We start from the raw sequence: 16,576 nt of genomic DNA, 5'->3' as shown, positions 1-16,576 counted from the left end.
CATCCTCGGAGACCCAGTGGCAGATCGCGGAGGCAAGGGGAAGTCTAAACGGGCAAAAGAAAATGGCGACAAAGAAAAGTATCTCTTCTCGCTCTACTATACTTTTCTTTGTCGCCATTTTCTATTGCCCGTTTAGACTTCCCCTTGCCTCCGCGATCTGCCCCTGGGTCTCCGAGGATGAAACTGACCTTGTTGAGAGTGACTCATGGCGAGGGCTTCTTGTACTGTAAACCCAGTATTACAGATCTCAGATCGATAGACCAGTGCTTCTTGAGCCGGTTGGCAGTTTACACGTTTTTGTAGCCGGTTGGCAGTTTTGTTCGAGCCGGATGGCAGTGAACTTGAGCCGGGTGGCAATGAGTATTTTGCTGGGTTAGGGATTTGTTTACCCCCTCCCCCACCTCACATTATTTCTTAGTACTTTTGTTTTCCTTGTGGGAGGCACGGTGGCCTCATGGTTAGTGCGCTCGACTCCGGATCGAGTGGTCCGGGTTCGGGGCCTGGCGGGGGACATTGTGTTGTGTTCTTGGGCACTTTACTGTCACGGTGCCTCTCTCCACCCAGGTGTATAAATGGGTACCGGCGTAATGCTGGGGGTAACCCTGCGATGGACTAGCATCCCATCCAGGGGGGAGTACAAATACTCCTAGTCGCTTCATGCTACAGAAACCGGAGATAAGCGCCGGCCTGATGAGCCTTCTGGCTCGTAAGCGGAGACTTAGACTTTGTTTTCCTTAGGATTTGATAGAAGCTTCCTCTTGGGGACCGACGTGTAGGGACAGAAGACGTACAATCGTGCAGCAGGTTTTAGCTTCCAAAGCCAATTCTTCTGTTAAAAGATATGTTACCCAGTATAGGTATTTCTCCGTGTACCTTAGGTCCAGAGGCGTGAAATTAGTCCTGCTTTGTGTTAGTTTACTCGTCTCAGAATACTTGTCTTATCTTCATGAAACAAAAAGATCCTATGCTGTCGTTTTGTCTGCGTTCTGTGCGTTAAAGTGTGCCCATGATCTTATTCCTTAATGGTGCACACGGTAATCCTGTTGACACTGCGCTAAATCACAGCGTAGTTCAGGCCAGCAAACGAGCTTTCAGTAGGCCAGTCAACAAAAAGGAGTCCATTACCCGGCTATTTCAGATAGGGTTTCCCTTGAAAAACAGGCAAACTGTCCAATTTAGAAAATATAAGACAGTTTCTCTAAGCCAATCATATCCTAGAAAATACAATAGGTAATAGAAATTAGCCAATCGGCAGAAAGCATAGCGTCATCGCTGTTGTCTCTGTTTGTAGTATATGTAATGACAATGGCGGAGTTTAGCCACGGAGATTTGCCAAATTTTTCGATTTCTCGGGACTTTTTCAGCGACATCACCGCAAATGAGAGATTTCCTACGTTGCCAGAAGAATATAGCTTGCTAACCTGAGAGGCAAAAACCAAAACTCAAACACCTCCAAGAGTACAAAAACTTGGCTAAATGTTTTCAGAGTGCAGCATAACGAAGCGAGAAAGTTGGAAGATATCCCTAGTCATCATAGGCGGCCCAAGCTCGCGTTACGAGCGAGACGTGACTGGGAAAGCGTCACAATCTTCCTCGTCTTAGGAAGATTGCGACAGCCTCTCAAACAACAACTGGTAACTTCATTCAACTCGGGTTAATGAGGCTGATTCATGCCGATTAGGCCCCTAGCAAATACATGCTAATATGCCGAGAAAAGTGAAACAAATAAATAAATAAAAATTGTATATGTATAAATATATATACATGATCAATTAATAACTAACATTCTAACTATATAAAAGCAACGCCATGACATAGTGGCGAAAGCCTTCCCAGAAGGCCTTTCGCCACAAAAATAACAATGAATCATAGAAAACTGTACATCACAAATGTAGTTCTGTCACGGCATTCTTAAATTCCTTAAGGAATAGCGTTGAACGTAATTCATCCGGTAAAGAATTCCACACTTTGGCACCAATAAAAGTTGTAGATTTTAAGCCGTGGGACGACTAGCTTGTTGGTGCCTCTCAAGAACTTCACATTATTACTTACTACGAACAAGTCTCTTAAATATCCCGGTAACATACCGTTTACAGCTTTAAAAATTAATATGCAATGTCCCGTAGGCGACGATTGGACAAAGTTAAGCCGTAGTCATCATCACCATGAAGGGGCACCGAGTGTTGTAGAAACACACCTTAGAACTCTCGCATTAAGCCTTTCCAGCTTCTGCTTATCAGACTCATTACAATTATGCCAGATCGCAGAACAGTAAGTAAAATAAGACATTACATACGAGTTGTACCGGCACATCTTCGAAGAGATTGATAGCGTGTTCTTTAGCCTGCTCAAAACATCTAACTGATTTCCAACTTTCTTTGTAATCTTGCCAATATGTTTGCTAAAATTTAGCGAGTTATCGATGGTTACGCCCAAAAGTTCTAAATGGTCTACGATAGGAACCTGTACATCACTAATGCTAAAGGAGAGATTGCAAGGATAGTTTTTGGAAGAATAATACATCTACATTTCTCGGGATCAGCACTTTTACAGGGCCCTAACACCGATCCCTGAGGTACACCCTTAGAAGAAACAACAACATCAGATGTTTCACCTTATATCCTGACACGTTGGACCTATCTCTAAGGTAACTGTGTAGGAGGGACGGGAGCACACCGTAGGCAGCCAGCTTGTCGAGGAGAAGGTCGTGCGGTATCATATCAAAAGCTTTAAGCAGATCCATAGAAACTGCGCCAACAACACACTTATTGTCAAATGCATACCTCCAATCCTCAATCAAACGTAGACGTACCGCCTCACAGCTGTAACCCCGTCTATACGCAGACAGAAACGGTGACAAGATCGAACTAAAATAATAAGAGGGTTCAGTGGCGTGCAAGACACTTTTCAAGAACTTTATCCAGAGTAACTAGAATTGACCCTGGCCGATAGTTAGATTTATCATGAGGTAGCCAGTTGCCTTTTTTGGATCAAGTGACTTAAGTATAAGTTCGACTTCAGGTGGACATACAGAACGAAACTTACGGGTGTAAATTTCGGATTTTGATCTCACTTAGGGTGTTCAGGGCAAAATGCAATCATATATAGCCGTGAAGGTCTTCTTTAGTGTTGCACGCGAAGAGATATAAAAGTGTCTATTTACGCTTTTATATTTCTTCACGTAGGTGAAAGTATTAGATGATAATATCTTTTCCATCATTAAAAGTCACTGTATTTTTATTTATCTGTGTTTTAATATGGTCTTTTTTAGAGGTCAAAGTCTGGCCTACGCCCAGATTGGTCTCCTTTAGGGGTTTAATTTAAAATTTCCGACGAGCATCCCTCCCTTTTTCATGGGATTCCCCCTTTGGCATTTGTGGCAGTGGTGCGAAAATAGTTAGATACAGCCTTACGCCTTAATGAAGATGCAACGTTTCTTTGAGTCTTATATCTGTCCCAATCTAGTCGGCACTTAGACTTGTTGTAAAGGCGCTTTAATTTGTTGCGTTTCCTAATTGCCTCGAGTAGCTCAGGTGTCATAAATGGTACGTGCTCTCGATTTGCCGATTTTACGTTTAATTGGCGCGTGGTCATCGAGTAAACTTGAAAACAGGTAACTCCAAGCCCAATAGATGTCGTCAATGTCCTCGAATATGTATGCAATGTATCGAATGGGATCAAATGCAAAACAATACATAAGCTTACATCCATCGAACTGCCATAACGCGAGAACGCGGCGACAAAACTGATGCACATTTCACACAACACAACGTCCCAAAACAGTTTTAAAAAGGCTCGAAAAGACAAAACAAAATAAGCAAGGTAGTTAAATTACCTAATTTCGTTCATTCATTGATAACATTTGGCTTCTTTGCTCCTTTATCGTGAAACTAACTCAAAAACCAGAAAATTGTCTAGAACAGTGTTGTCGCTGACGTGACGCTTTATCAGTCACGTCTCGCGCGTAACGCGAGCTTGGGCTACCTGTGTAGTCATGAGCTATGTTACCGGGTTTGTAAAAGTGAGAGTGAGTGATTGTAATTCCGTGGTGGCAAATAGGCTCGTAGCGCGTGCGTAACTCAGGTCTGCGTAACAGGTCTGCTGGAAGCCAGCTTGAGTTTCAACAAAATGAGCTCCAAAATCCACATGAATTTGTGACGCTGATGAATAATAAAACAGCTGCTATTTCCAAAACGATGGAATTACCTGGTGTTAAATAACCTCGTCGAGGAGCGTGAATTTTTGACCTTGGAGACACAGTGGTAAACCTCAAGAGTTGGGCTATTGTGATCTTTGTGTTGAAATCGCACATTTCTTGTCAATCTTTAAAACACTTGATTGAAAAAAACCAAACTAACAAAAACCGGTGTCTTGCCATCATTTTGACACAGATATATCCTTTGCATAGCGAGTAACACGCGAGGTAACTTGATCAAAGCGCGCGCTGAATTCGATGTCACTTTCGATTTTCGATTTACTTGTGCAGCCAAAAGTACAATAGAAAAATTGAACGTAGCAAAAATCTCCCAAACTGTTTTTCGCTGATGGTAACTTTTTATATTCTCGGTTCAAAATTTAAGTTGTTTTTTTTTTAATTTTTTAATTGTTGTTGTTTATTGTTACACATCAGACTCTGAGGAATACATGAGAACAGCCAAAGCCGGAGGCTTAAATGGCATATGGTCAGCAAACATAATTGAAAAATTTGCATGAATAGAAGAAGGCTTTAACTAAAATACTTATACAACTAAATATGACTACTTAATTTACAAACACACAGGATAATATAATTACCGGTAAATAAATTGCATAAACAACTGAGTACTCCTAGTATAATTGTTTCAAATAACAGGAAATTGTATTCAAATAACAAGAAACAAAAAACAAAAACAAAAACAAAACATTAACAATTTGTCCACAAAGTTTACAATTTAGTCCCAAGGGACTTGATCAGACTATAGAATTAAGGGAAATGAGTTCCATAGCCAATTTTTCAATATACTAACTCAGCATTCAGAAAATGCAGTCTCAACTTTTTTTTAAAGTTACTTAATGTAAGGCTGTTGTGCACTGTTAACGGAATATCATTCCAAATAACAGGAGCCTGCCACGTGGTTGGTTTTATGAAGATTAAAACGTGAACGAGTCAAATAATCGTGATATTCATGGTTAAAATGAAGGATTGAGGAAACAGGAGTAGGCAGAATATTGTTAAAATGTGAGAAAACAAAACAGGCCACATGGAATTTAAAGATGGAATGGAGCGAAAGAAAATTATTTTTAGAGAAAAGGAGTTTAGAAGGTGTGCGTGGGGGAGAAAAAGTAATTATACGGATGACTTTCTTTTGAAGTACATAAAGTGGTTCAAGGTAAGAAACATACGTAGAAGCCCAAATTAGAGTACAATAATTGATGTAACACAGGAAAAGAGCATTATATAAAGTTTTCAGAGTATCCAAAGGTAAGTATCGCCTTGCCTTGCACAAAACTCCAATTATCTTAGAGACTTTATCGCAGACAACAGAGATATGCCGTTTCCAGGATAGATTTTCATGAATGATAATTCCTAGGAATTTGTCTTCCTGCACACGTGTGATGGGGGAATTATTTATAGAAATGTTTATATCTGAGAGGTTAATCTGTTTAGGACGTGGGTGAAAAATGATGAATTTAGACTTGTCAGGATGGACAGTGAGTTTGTTAGCACTAAACCAAGAAGAAACACGAGCGAGCTCTACATTAAGGATGGTTACTAAGGTAGCCAAGTCATTATGACGAAAAAAGATATTTGTATCATCAGCAAAGAGAATGATTGACAGGAGGTTTGAGACATGAAAAAGATCATTGATATATAAAAGAAAAAGTAAAGGTCCAAAGACTGAACCTTGTGGAACCCCACATACAGCCGTATTATATGTAGATGTATGGTCATGAACCATGACACACTGTTGTCTGTGAGATAAATAGCTAGCAAGCCAGGCCAACGGAATTCCTCTAATTCGATAAAAATTTAGTTTATCCAGAAGTATTTCACGGTTGACTCTATCAAAAGCCTTCTTAAGATCTATGAAGACTCCTATAGTGTACTGATTGTTTTCAAAACCTTCATAAATATTATCGACAAGCTCTAAGATAGCCATAGCAGTAGAGTGATGAGGTCTAAAACCGTACTGGTGATGATTAAGGATATTGAACTTTGTAAGGAATTCCGATAGCCTGAGTTAAAAGAGTTTCTCAACCTTAGAGAGACAGGGGAGAATAGAAATAGGCCGATAATTTGAGAACAGAGAAGGGTCATCGCTTTTAAAAACAGGAAGAATCTTTGCAATTTTGAGTTTATCGGGAAAAACACCACGCTCAAAAGACAGATTACAGATATGAGACAAAGGGGCAGCTAGTAAATCGATTGTTTCTTTGATGGGAGACAAAGAAAGACCATCAACACCCTCACATTTGGTATTTTTTAGAGAATGGACAATAGAAGAAACCTCAGAAGGAGTAGTGGGATTGAGAAAGAAACAATTGGCATAGTGACTAACAAGAAAATCTTTGCGAGAAAATTGAGTAGAGGGAACTTTACTGGCCAAAGATGGACCTATATTGGCAAAGAAATTATTAAATTTGGTTGCTATGTGTAAAGGGTCTGAAATACAAATGACAAATACCTGAACTGTCTTTCATGTTACTGAAATGGCGTTCAGGTTTCTTTTTAGCGACAATCTGCTTAATAACTGACCAAGTCTTCCTCAGGTCAGAGCTAACAGAGATTAGTTTATCATGAAAATATTTTTCCTGGCAACTTTTAGTAGGAAATTGTACTTATTTCGATACTTGTTATATCTAGATTTGTTAGATACAGTAGGGTTTGTTTGGAATTGTTTATAGAGAAAATTCTTTCTGTTGCAGGATACAAAGAGACCTTTTGTAAACCAGGGTTTCGAAGGATGGCGGCACTCAGGGTATAATGGTTTAAGTGGAAATGATTTATGGTATGCTGACATAAGAAGGCTAGAGAATGTATCATAGGAATCATAAGAAGGCTAGAGAATGTATCATAGGAATCATATGTTTTCATGTCGCAAATTTTGTTGCTTATGGCAATATATTTAATATCGATTGACACTTTCTGAAAACTTCTTCTTCTCTTCCTAAAAACTGTGTATCGATATTCATTTACTTTTGCATCAATATTTGTTTTGCATAAAGAAGGCTAACATAATCTGTACCTTGCTTAGTTCGCATTTTTCAGCGTTAAATTTTTGGTCCTATGTCTCTGATGGCAAGTCCTATATTTTGAGGTCACCCATCCAAATACTAACCCCGCCCGACAAGGGCTTAGAAAGCTGTCAGACTCTCAGAGTGCACGCTCAAAATTGTGGAGAAAAAGAAGTTGTAAAGGAACTTGAAAATCATCAACATGTCAGCCTCGAAGCCAATGTTTCTTGATTCTCTTCTATTTTCTTCAATATTTCTGGGATTTAGTATTTTGCTAGTAACCACATGTCTTCTCAGGGGGCTATTTAGCTAAGACATCTACCATGATACTATAATGATAAACGGTACCAAAACAATATCGCAAAGATAACTTGAATCTCCTGGGGGACAAAACGCAGCTCAGTTGACAATAGTTAACTGAATAGAGTGTAATGTGAAGTGCTAGATTTCTATCCCATCTGAACGATGTGAGCGTTAGCCCTAATGATGGAAATGGGCCCACACAAGGACAGAGAAAAACTCTGACCAGGGTGGGAATTGAACCCACGACCTTCGGGTTAGATCTCCGCCGCTCTACTGACTGAGCTACAAGGTCAGACGGGAGCAGGCCGTGGGAAATGAAGATGTTAAAGTCACGGCAAAGTCACGGATGTTAAAGTTACGTTTGTATAAACGTAACCTTCAGTTGACAATAGACCATTTTCGAATTCTCACGGCTGCACTGGATCTAGCATGGAATGGAGGCTAATGCGGGCAAATCTTCTCAAATGCATTAGCCTCCATTTCATGCTATATCCAGTCCAACCGTTAGAATACGAAACTGGCCTATAGTACAATGCTGTGTTACTGCACTACCACACGTACGCTATGTGTGCCTATTTTTTTAATATTGTGTAAGAGCCGTCACGCATCAAGAAGTCTAACTAAATAAAATTAAATAAGTTAAGAGTAATGATGACCTTAATAAAATTTCCTACAATATGTAAAATGAGTAAAAAATAGAGCGTAGCATTAAGCAGAATTCTTATACAATATTAAAAAAACCTCATTAGTACTAAAATGCTTAAATAAGACTTTTTAAAATTGGTCTGTAGACTTATATTTAGACTTATTAGACTCATTTAGACTAGGAACACGTACTGCTCCGTGCGATGCAATTTTAGGGGATTTCGTCGCTTTTAACATCCAAGTATTTTACAGCCAGAAAAGCAAATGCAAACAACGTATTAGATAAATTTTCTGTGCATATTTTTGTTTTTTATTTTGTCCTAACTTCATCTTCTGAGTGCTCATAAATAGTGTATAGAGACCATATGATAAAATGCTTATTTTAGGTCGGGCCGGACAGGAAAATTCTTGGCCCTCGGTCATGGCTGACGGACCTCGCTGCGCTCGGTCCGTACGCAATGACCTCGGGCCAAATATTTTCCAGTCCGGCCCTCCCACTCAGTCAATAAGTACATATTATTATATGGCTCCGTCTCACGAGGACTGGGAACTACAAAATTCACGAATTTGATTGGATAAAATCGATATTGACCGCGGTCTAGATTTTCCCATCTAGACCGGCATCTACACGGGTAATGTTTTGCGGTGAAAAGATGCAAACTAAAATGCAAAAATATTGAGTATTTTCCTCTACCAATATTTATTTATGGCAGTGCCAAACAGCATGATGACAAAAGAGAGGATGACGAACAAACTTTGACAGAATTAAGTTCAGCTCATCGCCAATCATCGCCGTTCGCAAGCAAAATGTCAGTTAGTACAAACCAGTTACATTAAACGAATTAGTTTCGTATGCTAGTTAACACACATTTTGAAAAGTGACCGTTACAATTTTTAAAAAACTATATATATATCGTAAACAATAGGGGTCTGGAACCTAGACTGAGAAAAATGATCTGCAGCAGTACGTGTCTAGACATAATGAAAAGTAATAGCTAAAACAGCAATAACTTCTCACTACTAATATTTACATTAAGGGAAGGCTTTAGCTCTTGAATGAACAAAGTCTCTTTAACTTTACACTGAAAGTCAGTTTTTCCGGACGCTAAAATGTCAAAGTGATCCCATTTAATGTCGTGGCCAGTGGTTTTCACATGATCAGCAATGGCTGATGAATGGTCACTTTTAGATAGGGCCTTGAAATGTTCTGTTTTTCTGTCGTGGAGTCTTCGTTTTGTTTTGCCAATGTAGAATTCATCGCAGTTCCAGCAGACAGCTTTATAGACGACCTTGGACCTCTGAGATCGGTTCAAGCGATCTTTGTATGGAAAAAGGAGTTGATGCGGCGTGTGTTTTGGAATATGATCTTGAGATTGACGAAAGAGTAGAAATTGTATACGCAGGATTTCAGACGTTTCGTGACTTGGTTACTGTGAAGACCTAAGTAGGGTAACACGATTAAGATATCTTTTTTGGGGACTGTAGCTTGAACAGGGTTATTTGATTTGTTTTTATTTTTGTTCAATACATCGTTAATGTTGAACGTGATAACGCCTTGAGGGTAACCATTTTGCAACAGGAGCTTTCTCAGATCTTTAATAGCGGCCTGTAATAAAGATGGCGAGGAGTAAATTCGGAAGCATCGATAGGTGAGAGTGAGGATGAGGTTGATTTTGTACTTGCGAGGTGTGAATGAATCCCACTTGGTGTAAAGGCCTGTGAATGTCTTCTTCCGGTAGACAGATGTAGAGTGTTGTCAGGGCAGCGTTTGAGAAGGATGTCTAAAAATGGAATCTTATTGTCTTCTTCGAATTCAAGAGTAAACTTAATGCTATCGTGTCCACTATTTAGAAAACTTAAAAACTTATTAGCATTGTCCTTGCTGTCAAACATGATGAAGGTGTCATCGACTTATCTGAACCAAAGTGAAGGACAGAATCTGCTGTTCATCAACCATTTTTCTTCAAAGTGGCACATGAAAATGTTAGCCAAAACGGGGCCTAAAGGTGAATACAATGTTTATCACCGCTGTTTGTGTTATTTTCCTAATGAAGCTACGATGGCCTAAGAACAAGAGTTTATACGATAAATTCTTCTTGTTTGGCCATATAATAAACATCTTATTAACCGAGCTACAATCCTAGACAAAACTGTTGGGAAGGTTAGCACTTTTGAAGTCTTCATTGCTTCTCTCCCCTCTCCTCTCCTTCAATGTTGTGCAAAACTGAATGGTTTCAGTGGAAAATTGTTGACTTACCTTCCAACATTGAATAGGGGGGAGGGGGGCTATGTAAGAGAAAGTGAAACTATTTCTTTTGAGCTTTAACAGAAGCAGGTTGAAATACAGCTCTGGTGTGGTTCATTTACATAACCTTCCCAACTACTTTTGTCTATGATTGTAGGTCGGTCTGTATGGGAGAATCTTGACCTCGGTCGCTGGTACAGACCTCACTGCATTCGGTCTGTAATGGCGACCTCGGTCAAGATTCTCCCTTACAGACCTCCCGCTCGGTTAATAAGAACTAATTATTTTTTTCTGAAGCATCTTAGAGGGCCGGAATCCTAAATCCTTGAATCTGATTGCCTAATCGCGCGCTCGTAGCCGGTCCAGCTTTTTACGATAACGGACCACGGTCCGAAATCTGTTCCGTACTGAGTCACTACGGCGCGACGAAACGTTGGATTTTACCTCTTAAAATGCAAATGCTCGCTTACCAATCGTTGCAAAGAGAAGGAAAAATATCAGCAATAAAATAAAAGACCTGGTTATTCTTCAAAAAGGCGAGTATTCACATGATTTTGCTAACAACACTTTGTTGGTTTGCTGTTTTCGAGTTGTTGGTTTTCTTCATCTGTTGACATGCCGTTGAACTTAAAAGAACTTACACTGCAGAGCAGTTTTTTAAACTCGGTTTTTCGGTTGACATCCGTTATTTTCTTTGGAGTTCCATTTTCTAACCTCGTTTTATATTGCTTCATGTAAGACTATACGACGGATTCTTAGCCAAAATAGGCAAACAAACACGTCGCGACGATGTGGTTTTTCGCGTTGTTGTTTTCGTGAACTGTTGACATGCTGCTTAACTAAAACGACTAACTGCAGAGAGCTCAAATAATAAGATATGAGGGCAGAGACCGATGTTTGAGTATTTTTCACTAAAAGTTTTCCTCTTGTTTTAAGAACTTTCGTTTCATTTTCAACAAGACAAAGAATTTTAATACGTAAACCATTATTCTCCTAAGCCACACGGATAGGACGAGCGATACGTAACAAGAGAATTAGTTCGAAGCAACACAGAGCACATCATCTCTCTTCCTCAATGAATGCTTTCACTCAAGAATGTCAAAAACTTGAGCGGTTATTTCTTGACCTTAAATACCCTGAAAGCTTAATCAAATCATTGATCAAATCGATTATTAAGAAATGTATGGACGATCTTCGGAAAGAACCCACAGCCAGCGAAAAACCACAACTCACGCGCATTGTGCTGCCATTCAAATGTCAGCGATCAGCCAATACTGTAAGACGCCAAACATCAGAACTATCTTCAAAGATTAGCGGCAGTTATCCCCCGTATTTACTAGTCGCAAATTAAACGATGATTTGAAAACTATGGAATAAAAACCTGCCCTGACAAACAAACCGAAAGTCGTCTACCATTTCGAATGTGACCAGTGCGAGGCTGCTTATATCGGCTATACAAGCCGACACTTACCCCAATGAGACGACCAACACGGAGCAAGACCGCCATCGGCGAGCACATGCGGACGCATGGCAGTGACATTTCCAGTCTTTCGAGACTTCTCAGTATTTTAAGGAAGTGCAAAACTAAGTGGGACTGCCTTATGTTTGAGATGCTGTTCATAAGGGACTTAAAGCCTACTTTAAACAAACAAAAGGACTCCATGAGCTCCAAGCTGTTTTAAAATATTGATATATTTTTTTTTAATCGTTTCGCTTTGTGATTTTATCGTTTCTATTTCATTTTTCATTTGATTAGCATATTTTTTCCCTAGTGTATTTTAAAGGGAAAGTACGGTCTAGAAAAATTTTCTCTAAATTATGAAAACTTTTCCCCAGAAATTCGAAAATAATTCCCGTTTTGTCCATTTCCCTGTTAAAATGTGACAAGAGCACTTAAAAGTTGGAGAGCGCCATCCTGGCAATGACGTGTTATGAAGTAGCAATAGTCAACAAACGTGTTCGACCTTAGCAAGTTCTTCGATCCCCGATCACTTTCTCGTTCTTGTGTGACCTTTCTGCTTCGAGAAATTCAAATGTAAGATGAACTATGGTAAACAGTCTTGTGGTTCAATAGGTAGAACTGATGTAGGCCATAAGTGCGACAGAACCTCAAGTCACTTAATACTTATAGATTTTCTAGTCAATCAAACTAGGCGGCAAAAATCAGCCAGAGCAAATGTAAAAGACAAAAACCTTGAACATGCGACAAAGAAATATTCGACAAGCGTACCTTTCACTTTCTTCCTTCAGCGTCAGCCGTCTTCGATGCTTCAGCAAACATATTTGTTTGCTTTCATACGGGTAAGCGTTTAATTTAGAATAAGCCGACGAAACTTTCAGATGGTGCTCAATGCACGGAGCAAGGCTTTTTCACATCGACAGTTGCCGCTGTTGGGGTGTACGCTTTCGAGGGGGATGAAACTAGACACATGCCTAGAATTGAGAACACAAACAAGAAAAATCGAAGTTTACACCGGAAATTAAAATTTAAAGAAAAGTTGGCCAGCGAAAATAAAAGGTGGATGGGTTCCTCAAACGTGAAAACCTGACTGCTATATTGTCTGTTTGGGTCTGTCATTTTACCAAGGAGGACATTCGCTTAATAAGGAAATCTCAGTCAACTCGTCCAAAATATCATTATATTGGAGCCAGAAAACTGAATCAAGCCATATATAGACGACTTTCGCTGTTATGCGCTAATATAAACGTAACTTGAAATGTGGTTGAATTTTGTTAGCAGTGTAGAAACTACTGAAACGATTTACTCTTACCATTTGATGGAAATATATAAATCGATCGTTTGTTGTGAAGTTGTAACAGGGATCTCGTAGAAAGCCACGGTAGACAGATTAAACTTGATTTCCAGGCATTTATTTCACAGCAATGAGCGCGGGATAGCACTGCAAGCTCTCTTTTGCTTTGTAAAACTCCTGCATATAACTCACATATGAAACCCTGTTTAACGACCACCAGGTAAATCTGTTCTGAGGTGGATTAAGATTCAAGTCTACAAAATATTGCTCTCCTCGCTTGTATTTTTCTTCTTTTCATCAAGTACATTTAGTCATCCGGAGAAATCTTGACTATTGCTACGTCATAGCCTCGTTTGCGTACACAAAAACAAAGATGACGGATTTCAATTTAAATTTGCCCATTTTTGAAGCGTTATTGTTGGCTATTTAAACACATTTAGTCCAAATGAGTGGTCAAGTATGATAATACAGGTAAAGAACTTTCGATTCAGGGAAGCCTTTTCTAGACCGTACTTTCCCGTTAAGGACAATATGTGTATTCTTACTAGTGTATATATTAACTCTTTTTTCTTTCACTCAACCTTATATCTTGATAATGGTGTCACGTCGACATGGAAACGTCGATTTTATAGGGGAGAGGACAAAACGCGGAGCCCTACTCCATGGAGTACCCTATGGAGTACCCTAAATGGAGTACCCCTAAAAATCATTTATTGGTCAAATTAACCACTTTAGCAAAGAGGTGAAGCATTTAGATGCACATACCTTTATTATTTCAAGCTTTCCAGCTCTCCGATTGTTACAGGTCGACGCAGTTCACGAATTGGCCGCCATCTTGAAGTTTCGTAGGTATTTCGTGTATTCCTCATTATAGTGTATTTTTAGACAAATATTTATACAAACCGTGTACCCGTGCATACTCATTCACGCCCGTGTATGCCCATATATACCCCTATGGAATGGAATGGAAAACTTTATTTGTGCATGGTAATTTCATCAGATTACAAATGGGTATATATGGGCATATAGGGGCATACATGAGCAGCTGCAGTCCTTTCTTAGTGTGTACAGTAAACGTTTGCTTAGTGCAACTGCAAGACATGCATGACATGCTGGAAAACGTCCGTCAGAGCAATTTGCAGTTAGTTTTTTGCAGACTATTTATTTCAAGAAGAAACGAGTGAATTTTACTCAAAAATGGGACAGGACATTACAAAATAATTAAAGGTGTGAACGTGTGAGCCAGAGGGCCTCTGCTGGCGCGATATGTGGGTGGCCCTCAAATGGTCTTTATGATCTCCCACTTGAAAACATTAACTGGAACGCTGCAGTTCAATACCCTCCAATTCTTGTGTAACACGTACCACAGGCAACCCAGTGTACGCGTTATGAAGCGTCCAGTTTTTGATTTAGCCTGGCTTATAACTAGCAAAACATAACATTCCTTTTATGATTGCGGCACAAGAAATTGCAGTTTACCGTTACCATGAGAGCTAAGTTTCGTTAGGAATGTCTAATCGGAAACCTGGAAAAGGCTCGGGAAACATCGGAGGACCAGGAGGATAAATTTTTAATACCGTCCAAAATGCTAAAAAAACCGCATCCCGCAGATTCGGAGAATACCGCAGTACTGCATTCTGACATTAAAAATTACCGAAATACCGCAAGAAAAATTGTCCAATACCGCAAACCTCAATGTCCCCCTCCTATGAACACATGTGAATTTAGTTTCTGGAGTCTTTGTTGTGCCCGTGTACGAATTTAGCAAAACGAAGAGTCTGGCGAGGGAGAGTTCTTTCTATCTTTTTTCTGAAAGCACTGAGAGACTGGTATTATAAATTCAGTCACTGTGCGCTTACGAAACGCTGAACACTGAGAATTATTTTTGAAATGTTCCTTGTCTCGTGACCGACTAGTCTCCTTTGCAGCCGTTTTTTGGGATGTCACGCAACACGTGACATCCCAAAAAACGGCTTATTATCTTCACAGTGTGATGAGAAGCGTGCTCTCTTTAATTTCAATTTCGGTCTACTCTTTATCTGTCCAGTGTTAATTCAGGATCTACTCGATCAGAATATTATTCGTTTCCCGCAAGTAATTTCATGGGTAACCTGTATGATCTATAGCTTTCAGCGAATTCGCTTTGCTTTTCCTGTGACTACGCACAGATTGTGTCGGAGATTCTGCCATTTTGAACTACATATTGTTATTGTTTTGTTTTCTGGAGGCAATACTAGCCCTTATGCTGTCAAGGTGTACGATCCACCCAAGAAGCTTCATTATTGTTCTAGACTGCGTAGTCACTGTAATGCTCGCCGATAGTTGTTTTACAGGCGATTTGTCGGGCTTATTTATCGGCCCGTGCGAACCTGTCTTAAAGTAAGCGCGAGTGTTCTTAAAGTAAGCGCAGTTGCATAGGGTTTTAAGATTTTATTGCGAGCATTTAAATGTAATATAAAAAGCTAGTAATAAACAGTGAATAAAAATGGATTAAACACCAAATCACTGGTGGCATAGTAGTCACAACGGATAGCTGTATGTCTAAAGAGACTGCTTACTCCTTATTTGAAAAAAACAGAAGCAAGATCCATGACTTTGTCATGCCGATATCTCCCTGCAAAAAAGCTGATTACAAAAGCTTAATATTGCTATGAATAATAACTGCAGAATGCAGTTCAAGAAAAATCGAGTTTTCTTTCAATCTTGTTACCAATTATGCAAAACCATTAGCTACTACCACTACCACTACCACTGCCACTACAGTAACTACGCCTTTGTTTTAATGTCCAAGTGGGGAAATAATAATGAGCTTGCCCTCCAGCATGGCGGATTTTGTACCATGTGATCGTTTGTTGGAAAAAGCCTATTACAACTAAAAAAACAAGAAAAACAAGAAAAAAGGGAACATCCATCCAACGTTTTCAATAAGGTGTTGGAAAATATGCTGTACACACACACATTGGTAGCTGAAGAGTTAACATGACAAAGGCCTGAAATGACCAAAAACAACGATAAAAGTTATCAAGTCAGCATAAAACGTTAAAATCAGTGGTCAAAAAACGAGGCTGGGCATGGAATTAAGACTTCGAACTTTGGCGAACAACAGCTAATTGGTTATGGCTATCACTAGCACTCTAGTAAAAATGAATGATGCCGTAAACGTTTAGCCACGTAAATTAATCCTAAAGTGAATGAAAGCTACTCAATGAAAGCTACATATCAGTTGAATAGTCCTTTCCAGTGATGCTGTTTCATTGTTAAACTTTGTTTACAATGGTTCAAAATGTTGAGTTTCTAAACATTTAACTCAATGCTTCCATAATTGAAAATTTTACTCAGGCTTCGACTTTTCACTCTTTAAAAGGTGCCTCCGATTAGGTAAAAGGTTTTTACCATTTGGGACATCTAAACCTGG

The 16,576-nt window shown here is 39.4% G+C and overlaps 1 protein-coding gene across 1 annotated transcript in view; it reads right to left on the bottom strand.

Annotated features, from left to right (window-relative positions):
* Positions 1-15,412: 15,412 nt before the first annotated feature.
* Positions 15,413-16,576, bottom strand: part of LOC137980093 (sacsin-like) — a 14,442-nt gene continuing 13,278 nt past the window's right edge. The window contains exon 4 of the mRNA XM_068827446.1: positions 15,413-16,576. This exon is cut by the window's right edge and continues 151 nt beyond it. The gene's annotated coding sequence lies outside the window, so the exon portion shown is untranslated.

The sequence above is a fragment of the Montipora foliosa genome, chromosome 12, assembly GCF_036669935.1.
Source record: "Montipora foliosa isolate CH-2021 chromosome 12, ASM3666993v2, whole genome shotgun sequence".
NCBI classification, from domain to species: domain Eukaryota; kingdom Metazoa; phylum Cnidaria; class Anthozoa; order Scleractinia; family Acroporidae; genus Montipora; species Montipora foliosa.
The sequence above is the reverse complement of the archived record's forward strand: the minus strand, read 5'-3'. Positions and strand labels throughout refer to the sequence as shown.